This window comes from Gadus chalcogrammus, unplaced genomic scaffold (genome assembly GCF_026213295.1).
Source record: "Gadus chalcogrammus isolate NIFS_2021 unplaced genomic scaffold, NIFS_Gcha_1.0 GACHA065, whole genome shotgun sequence".
NCBI lineage: Eukaryota > Metazoa > Chordata > Actinopteri > Gadiformes > Gadidae > Gadus > Gadus chalcogrammus.
In genome coordinates, this window is record NW_026613500.1 from 574,650 (window position 1) to 590,374 (window position 15,725).

A 15,725-nucleotide genomic window follows, 5' to 3' on the forward strand; every position below is an offset into this window, starting at 1 on the left:
CTAGCAGGTTTGCTAAACTCCTGCAGCCCAGCGTGCTGTGAGTGGATGAGTCACGCCTGACTAAGACATCTGTCTATGTTTTTTGACATAATTGAGGAGCCTAACCCAGTAGGGTGTAGGCCGTCTCTCATGAGCACACCAGGGCGGCATGTCATTAAAATATAGTTGTATCAATTGAAAATAATTATGTGCGATTGCTAAATTAAAAAATGTGGTAGTATGTCTGTATATATGGTAGTAGCCAAGAGTAAAGCCAGTAAATGCCTACTATTGTTGTAGAGATTCCATTAATGAAAAAAAGAGAAAAAAAAAAAAATAGATTATAATTTCAATGGAGTTTTTATTTATCTGCTTTTGTGTGCAAATGTAAGCAGTTTACCAAAACTACGCCTCAAAACTAGGAATAAAACCACATGATATTGGGAGCAGAGTTATTTTTTAATTGAAGGTCAGACAGGGAACATCTTTAACATCTTTAACATCTTTAACATCAGGATCCAACTGCCGAAAATCTGTTGTATGTTCACCGGGATGGGACGGAAGTAGTGGACACCTTACAGGACTCGGGACCAAAGCAAAATATGCTTTCATTTGCATATCTCTGAACACGCTTTCAAAATCGTTAAACACATTCATCACAAGACGTGTCCACAGAAACAGTTTTATTGAGGGAAAGACAATCCCCAGCGCCCTTGTCTTGTGGAAACATACGGAGAACTGGGAGAGATAATGTAAACCCAATAAAACTGCAAACGTAGACTATGACCTTAATCCAAAATCAATGTTCTAAAAGCTAATGTCACCTTGTGTTTTACAGACCGTGTGCTTACACAGACGATATTGTACACTTACAGGTATCGAAAAACCCCAAATCCCCTCATGATCTTTTGAAGAAACGTAGCGTTGAAAAACCTGGGATGGACAACAGTGGACCGCCGTCATTGCAGCTCTCTGCTGCTCACTGCTAGCAGCGTCACTACACTCTCCACATGTTTCACAAATAGAGTTTGGAGAGACGTTGTCAGTGTCTGTATGTTGCTTAAATTCTCCAAAACAGTGGGCGCTAAAGATCAAAGCATGGCAGACCATTGCATGCAATGAGCTCGAGTTGACAAATAATAATGCTTACAGCACCTGGTATTCCCAGGCGGTCACCCAACCAAGTACTAACCAGGCCCGACCCTGCTTTGCTTCCGAGATCAGACGAGATCGGGCGTACTCAGGATGGTATGGCCGTAAGCAATTATTAGCATACCATATTACCATATTAGCATTTATACAGGAGGAGCACGTAAGGAGTGAGAGCGCTGCCGTGGCCAGAGACGGGACTTGTAGGCTACTGAAAAAATGATTAGATCCATAATGAATGAAAGAAATGAATGAATGAATACGTTATTCCAGACTCAGAGTTACATATTTGAACGCAATGCATTACACTGCTTGGGCGTCATCGTTTGCGTGATCTTTTGAAGAAACGTAGCGTTGCAAAACCTGGGATGGACTGCAGTGGACCGCCGTCATTGCAGCTCTCTGCTGCTCCCTGCTAGTGTGGTAGAAATTAACCTTACATTTTATGTTAAACTATGATTATTATTAGGCCTACATATCATATAGATACTTTAATAGTGGAAAATAGCTGATCATCTCTGCCCTAGATGTTATGTGCCATGTGGCGCCAGTGAGTGGGTCCAGTCCATTCCCACCTGATGTGCCATGTGGCACCAGTGAGTGGGTCAAGTCTATTCCCATCTGATGTACTCTCTGAAGACAATGCTTACATTCACACGTGTGCATCATCTCTGTTTGTATAAGGATAATATATGTTCTAAGGTCACATTGGGATCCAGAAGACATGAGAATATGCTGACATCCACACAGTATGACCCAGAAAAACATGCTATCCACATCAATATTTGATGAAAGTCCAACTTTGTATTGTGTAAGGATTGGGGATATAAGGAGCTTCACTACACTGTCCACATGTTTCACAAATAGAGTTTGGAGAGACGTTGTCAGTGTCTGTATGTTGCTTAAATTCTCCAAAACAGTGGGCGCTAAAGATCAACGCACGGCAGGCCATTGCAGCCAATGAGGTTGAATTGAAAAAGAAAAAAAGCTGTTACGTATTTTAAGAATCTAAGCTACCCACACATAGACCCAATGAAGCAGGACCAAACATATAAGCCGTAAATACTATACATAGCCACAAGGGGAGCAAGACCTTATTGAAGGCTGCTCCGCCACAGAAGGCATCACCTTTAGTTAGGCGAAGAAGCTGAAGCCATTACGTCACCCCGGGCCACGCCCACTACATAGGCCACGCCCACTTGACTTAACGTCAACACCCGGAACTCTATTGCAGCCATTGCAGCCAATGAGCTCGAGTTGAAAAAGAATGAATGAATGAATGAATGAATGAATGAATACGTTATTCCAGACTCAGAGTTCCATATTTGAACGCAATGCATTACACTGCTTGGGCGTCATCGTTTGCGTGATCTTTTGAAGAAACGTAGCGTTGCAAAACATGGTATGGACTGCAATAGGCAGCACGATGAAGCCATTCATAGCTATTATTTCTTTAGAACAACATGATCAGGGGAGAGCGCGAACGCAGTCCCCCACTACCAGAAATTATGCAATCGAGATTCCCACATTTGGGGAATTCGCACGGGTCAGCAACAGCCTCAGTGCAATGGCTGAGCCTCGCTATGGGTGAACCACCTTCTTGATCATGGTATCTCCCTAGTCCCTTTCCAGGTAAGTATGAGTTGCACACGTTCAGGTGGGCTGAACGATGCCCACGCGTGTTCTGAGGGGAAAAACGGTCTGTCTAGTTACTGGACCAGATGAAATGAGACGGAGAGGTAATAAAGTCTGTCGGCACGAGGACCTTGGATTTATTAAGTAAAGTGGCAACGGTTATACAGAGTCATAAAGCGTGAGAAATCGAATATGTCTAAGTCCCTAATCAGCGCTGATGGTTCGTCCAGAGCTTCGCCTCCGTGGAAGGTCTGCTCCAGAAGAAGGTGCAGAGTCCCTGTGTGATACAGTTTTATGCTGTATCCTCCTCTCGATGAGGTGTGTGCGTTTGAGGTGCGTGTGGTTCTGTGTGTTTTTGCTTGACCTTGGCTCCCAGGCCCTAGTATATGCATGTGTATCTTCTTGTGTTCTTCCTAACGGGGGAGTGCCCCCGAAGTGTCTCCAGTGTGATAAATTAAAACGGGGGAGCGCCCCCCCCGAAGTGTCTCCTGTGTGATAAATTAATGTAGCTCTCCCGTTCTTGAGGATGACTGGTGCATTGTCTGAGTGTCTACCATTTGCCTGGAGGAGAAATGGGGCCTTCGGCTCCGGCCTTGACCTGACTATATTATCATGCTTGTGTTATGTGTTCGTTGGGTTAGAGCAAGAGTTGACTATATTGTAATGTGTCTGCCATGTAGTGATGTTACGTTTTGCGTCGAGGCATCGAGGCGTGTGTCGAGTATCTCGGCTCCTCCCCCAGCGAAGCTCCGCTTCGAGTAGGATTCACGTTGGCGAAATGACGTAGGGTGTGACGTTCGAGGCTTCGCCTCGGGCTACTGCTTCGAAATATGGGTTCAGTATTGGCGGGAGATTTCGACTATAAAGATGTCCCGTATACGATCACAACCTTGTGGTATATTCAATATACCACTAGTCTGTGATCGTAGTAGTTTGAGCATTGCATTTTCTGTAGTATCAATCGAAACATCACGTTCATTATTCATCATGGAGTTTGCCAAAAAGAGAAGGTTTTCCCCTGTTTGGGAGCATTTTCATCTAGTTGCTCCCAATAAGGTTTCAATAACCACTGTCCAGAACACTTTAATGGCTATTAAATTAATCAGTCCTTCTAAGTTATCATGCAGTGTGGGTCGGCTTAGCTTAGGAGGTAGAGCAGTTGATTTGTAACCAGTAGGTTGCTAGTTCAATCCCCAGCTCCTCCTAGCTCAGTGTTGTTGTGACCCTGTCACTTTGCTCCTGACAGCTGACTGTCGCCTTGCATGGTTGACTGCCGTCGGTGTGTCAATGTGTGTATTTACCGAAGTAAGTCGCTTTGGATAAAAGCGTCTGTTAAGACACACTTTTGCCAAATGATTTATTTTCTAGCATGAGCTCTGTGCCATTTTATGAATGTCACACTCACACACATGTATCATTGAAATGACTTCAATTCTCAAATGATTTAATGTATCGGCACACGAGGCAAAAATCACATTTTGGGTTGGGTTGTCATAATTTCATTCACCACTAGATGTCCCTAGCGTACTCATTTGAAGCTTCGAGCACGAACCACTTTGGTGGTTCATCTGGCTTTGAGGCTTTGAGGCTTTGACGTTTCATGAGGCATAATCTCGGCACCACTACTGCCATGTGATGTGCTCATCAGGCTAGGGTAGGAGTTAGCTATATTTGTAATGTACATGTGATGTACTCAGCAGGTTATTTTTCCCAACAGTTCCCGTGGAGAACGGTTGCAAAGCATTCGGAGATGTCTAGACTTTAATAAACACTGTAGACCACCGGTCACACGATGACAGGCGAATCTGAAATCAGCGAGATGGAAGCATAACGAAAGGAAACCTGGAGATCCGAGTTATCGACACGCCACAGAAAGAATCCTTTTTTCTTTCTTAAACAACAGAATATCGTTGGAATAATTGTAAACAGTGCGTTTATGAATTGTAAATGACACTTTATTGTCTACAGGCGGACGGGTGTACTCTCAGGAGGAGTTTAGTTTTGTTTTTCACAGTGAGAGGGGGGTGCACCGGTCCTGGAGGTACTGCAATACCAGGTCGATGCGTGGAGTGGACGGGGCAAGCCCCTTTTCCATCTCCCAGTTCCAAAAATCAATTTAATATATGGTCCCCGGGTAGGGGACGTATCAGATATTAAACAGATAAGAACAGATACTACACTTGATCTTAGCCAAAAGGCCGAGAAGCGATGCCCACACAAGCTCAGACCAAGAGGCGAGGTTCCCAGACACGTCGCTCCACGTGGCGGTTTAACAGACAACGAAAAAACAAACAAAAGAATGACCAAGCACCCTGTGTGCGTGTTTGTGTGTATGTGAAAGCTGAAGAAATAAACCGAGGTCGCTACATCTCTTTGCTGCTGCCTGCTGGCAGTCTCACTAGGCCGTCTGCATGTTTCACAAATAGAGTTTGGAGCAGTGGAGGCTTCTATAAGACTAAAGGTGAAGCAGTGCTTCACCAAAAAAATGTTAAAAAATAAATAAACCAACAATACTATCGAATACTGCCAAAATGGTGGTGCCCACGATTTCCCCGCCCCAACAACGTCAACACCCGGAACTCTATTGCAGCCATTGCAGCCAATGAGCTCGAGTTGAAAAAGAAAATAGCTTACAGCACGTGGTTTCACTAAGGTAAATTGTATCCCCTTCACCGTTTGCTAGTTGATAATTAGACCTTTTTTTAAGGTTTGTATTAAGCTGTTTCGATTTTGTAGAAAGAGAAAAGATTTCGACCGTGTCATAACACGGTCGTTGTGTATAAAGGGAAGACGTAGAGGTTACGTTTTTAGCTGCTGGGTAGACTTCAGTCAACCTATCGCCGTTTTGTCTGCGAGCAACCATATTACTCGTGGGATGTCTCATTTTAATCGTGGTAATCTAAGCTTTCCAACGGTGTATGGCATGACTATATGTACCCAGGGGTCGTTGAAATAATAAGCTGATTAATGTGTGTTTTGTAACGATAGCTAGGCGCAGCTAACGACACTGTTTACAATGAGTAAGGGCATACGTCGCATACCTGCAAACTTGTTGCTTTTCGGCGACAATCAACGTTTTCTTGGACAATTTGATGTGGATAGGTGTTGATTTGGGTAAATGTGACTGTTTAGACAACAGCTGATGCGAGAGTAAGTGTAACATAAAGCAATTTGGCGACCGTGTTAATCTCTTGTTGCATGGGATGCGCTGCATACCTGGTAAACAGTAGCTCATTTCTAACAACATAGATAACAATCTGGCGAGCGTGTTGTCCTAGGCTAATACACCAACAGCACATTTCTGTATAATAAAGGGCTACATATTGTCAATCTAAATGATCTGCTTGTTGTACTCATTTATTCATGTTTTACTGTACCAGATGGAACATGGAGGAGCCTACACATCGGTGCACCGTGTGCGACAAGACATTCAGTGAAAGGTCCAACCTGGTGAGTCATCTGATGATCCATGCCATCGCCAGGGAGACCTTTACCTGTGATGTCTGCGGAAAGAGCTTGGCCACTAAACCATCGCTGGTCAGCCATCAACAGCTACACCTGTACCCCAACATCATTTTGTACCGGCAAGGAGAGGCCAGGCTGTACTGTACAGAGGCAGCAAGGTCTGTGGCAGAGGCCCGCAGCAGCACTGTTGTTGACCCTAAATGGCTGGATCTCAAGACAGCAGAGGCGGCTGCCAAGAGGTCGGGGGCTGAGCTGTGGAAAGGTCAGCTGGTCCTCACGTTCGGGTAGTACGCCGGTCAGACCTTCAGGTGGCTTGTGGAGAATGATGTCGGCTGGCTGGTGTGGCTGCTGTTCCAGTACTGCCAGCAGGGAGAGCAGAACGAGCTGCTGAAGTGGCAGAAGGAGCGACTGCTCCTTCGGCCACAAGGTGACTCCTCACCTGAAAGTGCTGTCGGACGCACCGTTCCCGGAGGTTCCTGCGCTGCCAACATCAACCCTCCACCAGACCGGCCTCAGGTCCAGTACCGGCCCATCCAACACGAGGCTGGAAAGAGACGTGGTGAGAAGCGGAGGTAAGTTGTCATAAGCACTTTGTTTCACCTGTTGGCTGTGGAAAGCAAATAGCACACACGTCATATCAATACTGATCACATGTGTATTTTATGTTTCCAGATTATTTGTTGATGAGCCACAGCCTGTGACTCCCGCGAACCGACCCGTTCAGCCCACTGGGTTGTCGTCCTCCACCCGGCCGAAGCCTGCTGCCGAAGCCTGCTCACCTCCAGCCGAGGCCACCCGCTGCGTTGACCTACGGCCCACCCCCTGTGTCGGCAGCACCCATACTGCAGGTCTTCCCCGCACAGCCACAGGCCCCCTCCGTCCTGTTTCGTGGGACATCCTGCATCCAGAGCTTTGTCCCTCCTGCACCAACAGTGAAGGCATTCATGCCTAACAAGTCCTCAAGGCCATGTGGGGCTTGCCACATGCCAAACTGTGGTGGACAGTGGAAGAGGTACAACCATTTCAAGGACAAAGTGGCTGGAAGCATGCAGAAAATGTTTTCCTACTGTCCATCCACTAGGAAGTCCACTACCCCTGGCTTCGACAATGTGGTGTATGACAACTTTGAACTCTTTAAGAGTGTCGTGGATGCAGAGTTGGAAAGGAGGAGTGTGTGTGTGTGTGTGTGTGTGTGTGTGTGTGTGTGTGTGTGTGTGTGTGTGTGTGTGTGTGTGTGTGTGTGTGTGTGTGTGTGTGTGTGTGTGTGTGTGTGTGTGTGTGTGTGTGTGTGTGTTAGGGCTGGGCGATATATCGATATTTAAAATATATCGATATTTTTTCAAACGCGATATGAAACGAGACCATATCGTCAATAACGATATAATTTAATTTGCGTTGAAATTACAGCACATTTGTTCCAAATAACACCAGTTTCGAACCGCGCCTGCCGCCTGCTATTTCGTTACTCTGCTTATGTCTCTCCCGCTCTGCCTCCGGCTCACACACACAGCCTCTGCCTGCCCCCCCCCGGCCCCCTCCACTGCCTCACGTCACTTTTTGAAACATGAGCCGTGTTCGAAATCGTTCACTATTTATTGGGTATTTTAAGTGCACTATATTGTGCATGAAATTAACCACTGAGAATTCGAACACCACTACAAAATGGCGAGCACAAAATGGGAGCTTGTTTGCAAGCGAAAGACCAACAGCTCCATAGTATGAAAATGGTTTGGATATGAGTTGTCTGACGAATTACAAAATCACGTAATTTGTGGAGAGTGCTTAAAAACTGTCGCAACCAAAGGGGTGCAATTCTGTCCATTATATTCCGGAGGTGCACACAGCTTTTGGCCGTGATATTATATATTATAATGTTCTCAAATACGAGGTGGAGGCAGTGTCTAGTCCACGGTTTATTCAACCAAGCGCCTCCCCTTACTCTGCCTGGCCCGCCCAGAGACGTTGGCCCGCCAATGAGACACGACCGTGCGAGCGCCACATGTGTGTGTGTGTGTGTGTGTGTGTGTGTGAACACACACACTGTAACGCGAGTGTTTCTTGTCGGTTCTTTGACGTCTCTTGTATTTCCACAACGAGACTGTATTGGGGGTTATCTGAGCCATGGTTGAGAAGGAATTGGGGGAAAGGAACTTTGGCTTTGACTCGCTGAAGTACATGAACTGCGACATGCCTCCCGTGTGTTCTAGAATATTTACAGAACACGGCTAAAGGCTATGCGCCTCGCCATTGCGATACATCCACTGTAAACAGCGCATGGTACCGTGGCTGCACGGCAGAATTTCTGGAACGTCTTTGAATACTGTGTTAGTTGCCCACTAATACCTATATTAAAGAATACATAAAATAGCATGTCATGTCCGCCCCCCCCCACGCAGTCGTTACGGTTCATAATATTTCGGAGGCGCACAAAGCTTTTGGCCGTGATGTTATATATTATAATGTTCTCTAATACGAGGCGGAGGCAGTGTCTAGTCCACGGTTTATTCAACCATCAAACTGTATTCAATTCCGAACGGTAGAAATAGTCATATCAAATCTGCGCACGGAGCGCGCCGCACCCCCCCGCCTTCGACAAATATCGATATATATCTTATATCGATATTCTGCTTGAAGATATCGAGATATGACTTTTGGTCCATATCGCCCAGCCCTAGTGTGTGTGTGTGTGTGTGTGTGTGTGTGTGAATAACTTACCTCTGTGATGCCACTGTTCCTGTGCCATCTGTAAGAGAGAGAAAGAGGCTTGTTTTGTATGTATTTGTCTGCTTCAGTTTTAACAAAAGTTTGCTAAAGAAAACACAAAAAAACACAAAAGGGAGGAACAGCTTGAGCCTTTATTTGTTGATTGGTCACCTGAGTCTTTGGATAATCATGTTCATTATTGCACTTTAGCCTGTACAAGCCAATTGTTGAGTTGTATCTTGAGTACAAGTGTGTGTTCTTCAATTGTTGAGATTTTTGCATTATTATTAATGTTATTTATATGTGCCTTTCCTTTTGATGTGTGCATGTCTGTCAGCTCCATGTTTAACTAAATGTTTGCAAATGGTAGTACATGTTTGTCTCTCGTCTCATGCTCTCGTGTTCTCGCCTGTAGATCTGTACCTTGTTGTGGTGGGCGAGCTTTTAATTAAACAGATCTTGTTTACTTGTGTTTTATATGCATTGCCTTTTCAATGAAACCCATTCGGGGTGAAAAATAAAAGTTGTAAAAGAATTTGAGTCTCTTTGTGCTTGGCTTTCACAAGGGGTGGGGTAGTGGAAAGAAAAAACACACCAAAGAAATTAGAAGTCCTTGTGTCTTCGCTCCCGCAACCAGAGGTGTGAATACACCCCCACTTTGCTGGCTGCACTCCCTGTGTGGTCAAAATAATGAATTCTGTGAATGGCTCTGTCATCCAGACAAAGTGAGTGCACTGAATACATTCTTATTATTTTTCTTAATTCAGCCCAAAAATGTAACAATTAAACACTTTTCCACTTGATAATATGAATCTCATCAGCTACATCAACTCAAAGTATGAAAATAATAAACAAAACATTCAGCAGACTAGCGGATTTTGATAATCTAGGCCTTGCACATAATATTTCTGGAAATAAGGATCCATAATGAATGAAAGAAATGAATGAATGAATGAATGAATGAATGAATGAATGAAAGAATGAATGAATGAATGAATGAATGAATGAATGAATGCGTTATTCCAGACTCAGAGTTCCATATTTGAACGCAATGCATTACACTGCTTGGGCGTCATCGTTTGCGTGATCTTTTGAAGAAACGTAGCGATGCAAAACATGGTATGGACTGCAATATAGCACTATGAAGCCATTCATAGCTATTATTTCTTTAGAACAACATGATCAGGGGAGAGCGCGAACGCAGTCCCCCACTACCAGAAATTATGCAATCGAGATTCCCACATTTGGGGAATTCGCACGGGTCAGCAACAGCCTCAGTGCAATGGCTGAGCCTCGCTATGGGTGAACCAATTCAATTTTTCAATTTTTAGGCGTTTATTTAAGTCAGGCACAGAGTTACATTTTACAACATGGTTTCAAGGTCAAAACACATTCAAAGGTTAACAAGCAAAATAGTTACATTTTACAGCAAGGTCAACGCATTCAAATGTTAACACAAAATTCTACATAACTCAGTGTTCTCTATTTTCCAGAGTTCCTTACATACCACAATTCCATATCGTTCCTTGTCCCTCCACACATAATCCTTTACCAAGGTTATGCTCAAATTAACGATTGATTCCGCTGAAAACAAAAGGCTCTTGTACACCATTAGGTTACGACACCTCCACATCGACTCTTTTGTGCAATTAATCAAGGCCCACCATCTTTCCCAGCCCTTACCGTCACCACTCTTTATAACCCCATACAGGACATCTGATTCCGTTGGGACTCTAAACAGGTCACCCAGCCATGGCCCCAATAAGCGCCAAACCCTCCGAGCCACCCCACATGACCACAACAAATGTGAAACATCCTCATCTCCACCACACCCCACCCTGGGACATCTTGCACTCTTAGATGACCCCCGTCTCTTCAGAAAGTCTCGTGTAGGGAGACACCTCTGAACTGCCTGCCAAGCGAGCTCTCTATATGCATTGAACAAAAAAGGCGCATTGACATTTCTCCACACCCTAAGGCAGCTGGTTTCAGCCAGCACGCCAACAGTAACCAGTCTTGACCGTTCGGGGCTCAAACAACTCTCCACGAAGGCTCGGTCTACCCGACCAACATCCCGCCACTTTCCAGACTTTACAAAGGTCACCACCCTTTCATACAGCGGAGGTCTCTTCTCTGCATGAGGTCTTTTTAGGCACGGTCTTAACCCCACTTTCCTTAGGACTTGATGGCCTACCCAGAACATGGCGAAATTTGGCCATAGGCTCCTCCTATTTTCGTTTAGTACTGCCTGCAATATGGGCGTCAGGAATAGAGCCTCCATTTTCTTTGCTAGATCAGGGACATTTTGACCCCCTTTCTGCAATGGTCTATACATTATCTCTCGTCTAATTCTCTCTTGCTGCGCTCCCCACACAAACTGAAAAATGCATCTTCTCAGGGCTGTCATTACATGCTTGGGGGCTGGAATTGTTGCGGCAAGGTAAGTGAGAGAAGCAACAATTTCTGAGTTGATCACCAGTACTTTCCCCGTAAAGGTGAGATTTCTTTGTTCCCATTGGAGCAGTTTACCTTTAATCATTGGTAGTTTTTTCTCCCAATTAATATTTTCCATATTTTGCCCAATCTCTAGTCCAAGAATCTTAATTCTCTCATCCCTTTGGACCAGGCCGTGGTTAAAATTAGGTTCAGGCCAATTAAGATACAAGATTTCACTTTTTGACCTATTGAGTTTGGCACTAGAGGCGGCGGAGAATTGGTCACACCAATATAGCACTTTGAGTATTGACTTATTGTCTGTGCATAATATTGTTAGATCATCCATATACACGGCTAGCTTGGCTTCCTGTCCCCCGCTTCCAGGGACTTGGAGACCATGAATAGAAGGGTCTTCCTTTATAGCCCGAGCCAAGGGCTCCATGGCAAATATAAACAACATAACAGACAATGGGCATCCCTGTCTTACTCCTGAGCAAACTTCAAAGGTGTCAGTGGAGTGACCATTGATAACAACCTTGCTTAAGCAGTCAGTATACAGCAAGTCAATCCAAGCTCTAAGCTGAGGCCCAAAACCAAGTTTAACCAGGACTTTCCTGAGGAAGGTATGGCTAACCTTGTCAAATACTTTTTCCAAATCTAAGGCGGATATACATAATGGCAGTCTGCGGTCATATGCGTAGAGGTAGGAATCTCTGACTAAGGCAAGACTTTCACTCATGCATCTTCCAGGTATTGCACATGTCTGCTCTTCCCCCACAATCTGCCCAGACACTTGTTGCAGGCGGAAAAAAAGGGCTTTTGCAAGGATCTTTCTGTCTACACCAAGCAAGGTAAGTGGGCGCCAGTTCTTAATGTCTTTTTTGTCTCCTTTTTTGTAAAGCAAGGAGATGATACCTGTTCTTAAGGATAATGGTAGATTATTACTATGCAAACTTTCATTAAACATCTCTAAAAGTGGGTCTTTTAATATATCCCAAAAGGTAACATAAAAAAAGACCAAGCAATCTGTGTGCGTGTTTGTGTGTCTGTGAAAGCTGGAGAAATAAACCGAGGTCGCTACATCTCTTTGCTGCTGCCTGCTGGCAGTCTCACTATTCCGTCTGCATGTTTCACAAATAGAGTTTGGAGCAGTGGAGGCTTATATGAGACTACAGGTGAAGCAGTGAGTGAACGAAATGTTGAATGTATTTTCTTTCTTTCTTTATTATTTATTATGTTACCTTTTTAAATTAGACCAGTACGTGAGTGCACTGAATTTCGTTGTACTTCTGTCCAATGACAAATAAATATATATCTATAACACCCGGAACTCTATTGCAGCCAATGAGCTCGAGTTGAAAAAGAAAATAGCTTACAGCACGTGGTATTCCCCGGTGAAGCAGTCAACGGAGGATTCACTCAGGTAAATTTTATCCCCTGCATCGTTTGCTAGTTAATAATTAGACTTTTTTTTTTACGGTTTGTATTAAGCTGTTTCGATTTTGTAGAAAGAGAAAAGATTTCGACCGTGTCATAACGTGGTCGTTGTGTATAAAGGGAAGACGTAGAGGTTACGTTTTTAGCTGCTGGGTAGACTTTAGTCAACCTATCGCCGTTTTGTCGGTGAGCAACCATATTACCCGTGGGAAGTCTCGTTTTAATCGTGGCAATCTAAGCTTTCCAACGGTGTATGGCATTACTATATTCACCCAAGGGTTGTTGAAATAATAAGCTGATTAATGTGTGTTTTGTGACGATAGCTAGGCGCGGCTAACGACACTGTTTACAATAGTAAGGGCTACGTCGCATACCTGCAAACTTGTTGCTTTTCGGCGACAATCAACGTTTTCTTGGTCAATTTGATGTGGATATGTGTTAATATGGGTAAATGTGACTGTTGAGACAACAGCTGATGCGAGAGTAATTGTAACATGAAGCAATTTGGCGACCGTGTTAATCTCTTGACAATCTGGCGAGCTTGTTGTCCTAGGCTAATACACCAACAGCAGATTTCTGTATAATAAAGGGCTACATATTGTCAATCTAAATGATCTGCTTTTAGTTTTACTCATTTATTCATGTTTTACAGTACCAGATGGAACATGCCTACACATCAGTGCACCGTGTGCGACAAGACATTCGGTGAAAAGTCCAACCTGGCGAGTCATCTGAAGATCCATGCAGACGCCAGGGAGACCTTTACCTGTGATGTCTGCGGGAAGAGCTTGGCCACTAAACCATCGCTGGTCAGCCATCAACAGCTACACCAGTACCCCAACATCATTTTGTACCGGCTAGGAGAGGCCAGGCTGTACTGTACAGAGGCAGCAAGGTCTGTGGCAGAGGCCCGCAGCAGCACTGTTGTTGACCCTAAATGGCTGGATCTCAAGACAGCAGAGACCTTTGGAAAGGTCAGCTGGTCATCACGTTCGGGAAGCACGCCGGTCAGACCTTCAGGTGGCTTGTGGAGAATGATGTCGGCTGGCTGGTGTGGCTGCTGTTCCAGTACTGCCAGCAGGGAGAGCAGAACGAGCTGCTGAAGTGGCAGAAGGAGCGACTGCTCCGCCAGACCGGCCTCAGGTCCAGTACCGGCACATCCATCACCAGGCTGGAAAGAGACGTGGTGAGAAGCGGAGCTAAGTTGTCATAAGCACTTTGTTTCACCTGTTGGCTGTGGAAAGCAAATAGCACACACGTCATATCAATACTGATCACATGTGTATTTTATATTTCCAGATTATTTGTTGATGAGCCTGTGACTCCAGCGAACCGGCCCGTTCAGCCCACTGGGTTTGTCGTCCTCCACCCGGCTGAAGCCTGCTGCGCTCACCCCCATTCTGCCGAGGCCTCCTGCGCCCACCCACCTCCAGCCGAGGCCACCTGCTGCGTTGACCTACGGCCCACCCCCTGTGTCGGCAGCACCCATACTGCTGGTCCTCCCCGCACAGCCACAGGCCCCCTCCGTCCTGTTTCGTGGGCCATCCTGCAGCCAGAGCCTTGTCCCTCCTGCACCAACAGTGAAGACATTCATGCCTAACAAGTCCTCAAGGCCATGTGGGGCTTGCCACATGCCAAACTGTGGTGGACAGTGGAAGAGGTACAACCCTTTCAAGGACAAAGTGGCTGGAAGCATGCAGAAAATGTTTTCCTACTGTCCATCCACTAGGAAGTCCACTACCCCTGGCTTTTACAATGTGGTGTATGACAACTTTGAACACTTTAAGAGTGTCGTGGATGCAGAGTTGGACAGGAGGACTGTGTAAATACCTGGAAATGCGTGTGTGTATGTGTGTGTGTGTGTGTGTGTGTGTGTGTGTGTGTGTGTGTGTGTGTGTGTGTGTGAATAACTTACCTCTGTGATGCCACTGTTCCTGTGCCATCTGTAAGAGAGAGAAAGAGGCTTGTTTGTGTGTGTTTGTCTTTGTCTTTGTGTGTGTTTTTTAAAGTGCTTCATTAAGCACTATCTATTTATTTATATCGTTCAAAAAAAAGGCACTTTGCAGATTTACTTGAAGTTCTTTTGTTCGCTTTTTATTTATTATTATTTATATTGCTGTTAAAATTAACTTTGTAGTATCCATTCTGCTCTATGTTCAATATCGAGGCCAATCTTTTAAACCATAATCAGTTCCAATCTAACACAATCAGTTTACATACCCTTTAGTGGTTGTTCATGTTCAGATAATCTGTGTTTTTGTCATGCATGTTGTTTGTCTTTGTCAGCTTCATGTCTTTGTGATGTTTGTATGTATTTGTCTGCTTCAGTTTTAACAAAAGTTTGCTCAAGAAAACACAAAAGGGAGGAACAGCTTGAGCCTTTATTTGTTGATTGGTCACCCGAGTCTATGGATAATCATGTTCATTATTGCACTTTAGCCTGTACAAGCCAATTGTTGATTTGTATCTTAAGTACAAGTGTGTGTGTGTGTGTGTGTGTGTGTGTGTGTGTGTGTGTGTGTGTGTGTGTGTGTGTGTGTGTGTGTGTGTGTGTGTGTGTGTGTGTGTGTGTGTTCTTTAATTGTTGAGTGTTTTTTATTATTATTAATGTTATTTATATGTGCCTGTCCTTGTGATGTGTGTATGTCTGTCAGCTCCATGTTTAACTAAATGTTTGCAAATGGTAGTACATGTTTGTCTCTCGTCTCATGCTCTCGTGTTCTCGCCTGTAGATCTGTACCTAGTCGTGGTGGGCGAGCTTTTAACTAAAATGATCTTGTTTATTTGTGTTTATATGGATTGCCTTTTCAATGAAACACATTCTGGTTGAAAAATAAAAGTTGTAAAAGTATTTTGGAGTCTCAGTGTGCTTGGGTTTCAGAAGGGGTGGGGTATTGGAAAGAAAAAACACACCAAAGAAA

General features: G+C 44.6%; 3 non-coding genes and 1 pseudogene across 3 annotated transcripts; all 4 read right to left on the reverse strand.

Annotated features, from left to right (window-relative positions):
- Window positions 1–1,122: 1,122 nt before the first annotated feature.
- LOC130378078 (5S ribosomal RNA) lies at window positions 1,123–1,241 on the reverse strand. Its single transcript, XR_008894475.1, has one exon. It is a non-coding gene; the product is annotated as a 5S ribosomal RNA (ribosomal RNA).
- A 1,355-nt stretch (window positions 1,242–2,596) lies between these two features.
- Window positions 2,597–2,768, reverse strand: LOC130378095 (U1 spliceosomal RNA). The gene has a single exon (XR_008894492.1). It is a non-coding gene; the product is annotated as a U1 spliceosomal RNA (small nuclear RNA).
- Window positions 2,769–4,782: 2,014 nt separating this feature from the next.
- Window positions 4,783–4,973, reverse strand: LOC130378116 (U2 spliceosomal RNA). Its single transcript, XR_008894509.1, has one exon. It is a non-coding gene; the product is annotated as a U2 spliceosomal RNA (small nuclear RNA).
- Window positions 4,974–10,114: 5,141 nt separating this feature from the next.
- On the reverse strand, window positions 10,115–10,250 carry LOC130378099 (U1 spliceosomal RNA; annotated as a pseudogene).
- Window positions 10,251–15,725: the final 5,475 nt, after the last annotated feature.